Source organism: Equus caballus, chromosome 22 (assembly GCF_041296265.1).
Source record: "Equus caballus isolate H_3958 breed thoroughbred chromosome 22, TB-T2T, whole genome shotgun sequence".
In the NCBI taxonomy this organism is placed as follows: Eukaryota; Metazoa; Chordata; class Mammalia; order Perissodactyla; family Equidae; genus Equus; species Equus caballus.
Genome location: NC_091705.1, coordinates 39,395,158 through 39,399,724, shown reverse-complemented (window position 1 = coordinate 39,399,724; position 4,567 = coordinate 39,395,158). Strand labels below are relative to the sequence as shown.

The 4,567-nt window shown below is 58.1% G+C and overlaps 1 long non-coding RNA gene across 1 annotated transcript; it reads right to left on the bottom strand.

Annotated features, from left to right (window-relative positions):
- Positions 1-328: 328 nt before the first annotated feature.
- On the bottom strand, positions 329-3,964 carry LOC138920019 (uncharacterized). The gene is made up of 2 exons (XR_011430615.1): positions 2,212-3,964; positions 329-1,832 (listed from the first exon to the last, which is right to left on the bottom strand). It is a non-coding gene; the product is annotated as an uncharacterized lncRNA (long non-coding RNA).
- Positions 3,965-4,567: the final 603 nt, after the last annotated feature.

The window sequence follows — 4,567 nt, the reverse complement described above, 5'->3', positions numbered from 1 at the left end:
GGAGGTCGGCTCTGGGGTCAGCCCTGTTTTCCAGAGGAGAAAACCCAGGCGAGGAGGGGAGGAGGCCTGCACAATTCTGCAGCCCGGCCCGCCTCACCCCTGCTCGCCGCAGGCATGAAGGGACCCAAAGCGACTCTGAGCCTCGGTTTACCCATCAGTGAAACGGAGCTGGCCGGGCCCTTCGGGGAGGAGGAGACGCAAACAGACTCGCTCACTGGGGCCGGCGGGCAGGAAGCCCTCCCGCAGGCTGGCCGTTACTATTACTGCCGTCATTATTGTAGCTCAGCGACCTGCCCTGTCAGACCCGCAACCCCCACACCTGCAGCTCTTCCTGTAATGAGACCGGCGCCCAGGCCTCAGCGAGGGGCCCGGATCGCCCGTTTAATTATAATCTCTGGGAAAGGAAAACAGCCCCCTGGGCGGCTGCGCCGCTGTGGCCGCAGCCCGTAGGGGTAACCTGACGCCCCTCGGCCGCCCGCCCCGCCTCTGTCGGAGTCCCGCCCAGGTACCACTCCTGTTTTTCCAACCCCAAACCGGGGCTGGCATGAACTCAATGCCCGGCATTGTCCTGGGACCAGGCCCCCCAGGGCCCCGGGCCGGCCTCATCCTTCCTCCAGCTGGGGATCCGGCCCCCAGGAGGCGTCCCAGGGGAGATCAGAAACTGGCGGGCCCGCTGGGCGGCCTCCTGTGTGCTGGGTCCTCATCTTCTTGCGTGTCCCCTCCTCAGGCCTATCCAACTTCGCCGCCTGGAGCGGCTCGCGCTGTGCCCGTTCTCCAGATGGAGAGACCGAGGCCTGGGGAGTCGAGTCGTTGCCCAAGTTGATGCAGGTGGACTTGGCGGAGCCCAGGTCGGGCCGGATCAGGACCTTTCCCAGGAGGGGTTGGGCCCTTGGCCCTCACGGGACCCGGGCATCGGGGGACTTCTGGGGAGTTAGGCTCCCTGCTGGGGCTCCTCAGAGCAGAGACAGGAGGCCCGAACCCTGGGGCCAAGGGCGGCGTGGCTGCAGGCTCTGGTTCCCCCACAGCACTCGGGGGTCCAGTCCAGCCCTGGCCCTGCCCTGCTGCCCTCTGGGCCTTGCTCTTCTGAGCTGGAAGACGAGGCGGGGAGAGGATTCAGGTCGCCAGCTCTGCGAAATGCTTAGCAGGTAGTAAGCACTCGATGGACAGGCGATTAAAAGCCAGAGCTTGGAAATGGCAAAGGTTATTAGCAAGCACACAGCAGCTGGGAAAAGGGAACTAAGACAGCGTGAGACCCCCGCCATGTCACCCGTGACCCAGGGGCCAGAACTGAAAATAGAGCGGCTCGGGGCACTCGCCCGCCACCCCAGGGGGATGTAAATTGATGCACGTGCCCTCTTTTGCTCCCTCCAGATCCCCGCCTTCCCCACCCTGAGCTGTGCCTGGGAAGCTGACCTGTGTGGAGCTTTCCGTCAGTTCACTGAGTGGAGGTGCCGCCAGAGACGGGAGGGCAGACCAGGGACAGCTCCTCCCTGCTGCGTCCGGGGCTGGAGCCATCCTTCGTCACCGGTCTCGGCTCCTGCCAGGGGCCTCCCCATGCACCCCCACCCTGCAAACATCAGCGGTCCACTGGGGCCAGCCCCGCTCTGCGTCTGTCCCCGTTGGTTCCCGTAACCCTGCCCACACCTTTGCAATGGGCTCTTTGAAGCTCTCCTCCAGCTACTCCGTTCGAAAGGGGTGTTTCCTGCCAGATCCTGACTGTTATCCCATCAGAAATAAACACGGCAAAATGTGAAATTTGACAAAGCCAGGTGATGGGGACCTGGGGCTCATGATACCATCTTCTGTGACGTCCTGGGTGGTTGAAATAGTTCCTGAAGAAATAAGGAGACAGTGGAGAGAGAGCAAGCTCAGCGGCTGGGAGGCCCAGCCCATCGGGCTCCTGGCTGAGGGCCCTGAGGTCAGTGGATGTCACAGGGTCCATCCCCCAGCCTTCGGCCACACTGGCCCACTTCTCTCTCCTCCTGGGCCCCTTCTCCCCTTTCCTGACTCAGTACCTCCCTGTAGGAAATGGGCAGCACGTGGGGGTCACTGCAGAGGGGCCCCAAGCAGGACCACTGCGCCCCCCACAAGGAAGGGCCTGGCCCCCACCCACAGCTCCCAGCCGGAGAACCAGCAGCCCGGAGGAAATCCAGCTCCAATGGGATGTCATGGATGGGGGGCGGGGCGGAGGGGTCTCCAGAGAACACTTACCCCTGGGAATTCCCGCCTCTCTTCCAACCTCAGTTTCTCCATTGGACCAGGCGCTGTCCAGCCCTTCTCGCAGAGATCAGTTTTGGATTTTTCTTGTTTGTTTGGGGGGATTTCTTTTCACATCTCCATCCACAGTGACTCAGACTGTCACTTGTCACACAGGCCCACGTGGAATCATTTTGTGCACTGTTTTGGTTTCGCATCTGGCCCTTCTTCGCTTTTCCTTCTCTCTCCCCACGTTGGCACTGAGAGTGGGTTCTTCCTTGTTGTCTGTCAGCGTGAAAATCCGACGCAGATGATGCCTGGATGAGGGGTTTCTTTATCTGTCATTCCTTTTACGAGCCAGCATCCCACGGGACAGCCTTCAGCGTCTGGCTTTCCCACTCGTCCTCGGGCGTTCACGACAGCGCTATTCCCGATCGCCCAAAGGTGAAAACAGCATCCATGTGCAGCAATGGGTCAGCGGATAAACGTAACGCGCGCCGGCCACGCAATGGGGCGGTATTCGGCCATAACAAGGAACGAGGTCCCCACGCCCACCACGTGCACCTCAAAGCAGTGCAGATGGAAAGAAGCCAGACACCAAAGGTCCTATGTCGTGTGACTCCGTTTACGCGAACAGTCCGGAGCAGACAAACCCGCAGAGACGAGGCTGAGCCGTGGCTGCCGGGGCTGGAGGAGGCGTGAGGACTGACGGGTTTAACGGGCGCCGGGCCCCTTTGGGGTGACGGAAATGTTCTGGAACGACGTGGAGGTAACAGTCGCACAACGCGGTGAATGTAACAAATGTCACTGAATTGTGCACTTTAAAATGGTTCACTAATTAATGATTAAAGTGATTTTATGTTTTGTGAATTTCATCTCAATTTTTGAAACTATAAAAGATAGGAATGTAGGGGCTGGCCCCGTGGCCGAGTGGTTAATTTCGCGCGCTCCGCTGCAGGCGGCCCAGTGTTTCGTTGGTTCGAATCCTGGGCGCGGACATGGCACTGCTCATCAGACCACGCTGAGGCCGCGTCCCACATGCCACAACTAGAAGGACCCACAATGAAGAATACACAACTATGTACCAGGGGGCGTTGGGGAGAAAAAGGAAAAATAAAATCTTTAAAAAAAAAAAAAAAGATAGGAATGTATATGTTCCTCCTCTTTTTTAAAATAAAAGTGGAACACCATATACGCAATATTTTACCTAGTTTTTTTGAGTTAAAAATAAACCCTAAGGAAAAAAATACCTGTGTGATTAAGAATGTTTAAAAACAGGCAAACAGAAAAGATTTTTCTCACACAGGGCACCAGAGAAAACTGTGAGCCGTTCTTTTTAACAGCTGTGTACTAGTCCATGGTGTGGACAGACAGAATGGAGTCACCTGCTTCCCCAAAATGAAGAATGATGAGTTTTTTTGCCTCTTTCTCTTCCTTTTCCTTTGGTCTCTACACACATGTAGGCTCTTGACGCGTGAGGCAAGAAGGATTGTATTTCGCCCTTGCTCCAATCCTGTTTTTTCTCCCATTTTTCAGATGAGAAAAGTGAGGCCCAGAAAGGAGAAAGCCGGGGAGGGACGGAGCCAGCGCTCCACGGCAGGCCTGTCCGGCCCGGACGCCCACAGCCCTGGGCCCCCCTTGCTGGGGATGCAGCAGGAAATGATGCTGACCGAGGGGCCTGCCGGGGGAGCTGGCGTCCTAGTGGGAAACAGACGAGAACAAGATGACAGTAACATGTGACCTGTTCCCAGGTGTCAAGGTTGTAGGGAGAAATCAAGGAGGAAAGGGGGAGGACGGGACGGGGGAGGTTAAATTTTAAATAGGGCCCTGGCGGGGGCGTTGCTGGGGAGGTAATGTTTGGGCAAAGACCTGTAGGAGGTGAGAGAGCGAGTCCTGTGGCTTTCATCCTCTCCAGGGAACAGTGTTCAGAGCAGAGGGAACAGCAAGTGCAAATGCCTGGAGGCAGGGAGCTGTGCAGAGCTGGGCATTGCTGGGGCATGAAGGGAAAGAAGCAAGGTCAGGCCACGGGGGGCTTGTGGCCCAACTGAGGTGGCCGGGCTTTATTCTGGGGCCAGTAGGGAGCCATGGGAGGGTTTGGAGCAAGGCACATTGGAGGTTAGACTTGGGTTTCCACAAACTCCCTTCAGCTTCTCCGGGTGGGGGAGGGGGGCAGGAGAGCGCCTCGCTGGCAGCTCAGACTGGGAGGGGTCGTCGTGGAGATGAAGGGAGGCTGTCTGGGGCTGGACGGCTGGTCCGGGGGACGGAGGGAGGCCTTGCCCGCCTCCCCTCTACCTCTGCACCCTTGAATTTAGTCCCTTTGGAGGAAGCCAGCTCCCAACCTCCCCAGAGAAAGTGCCAAGAAGGGAAGGAG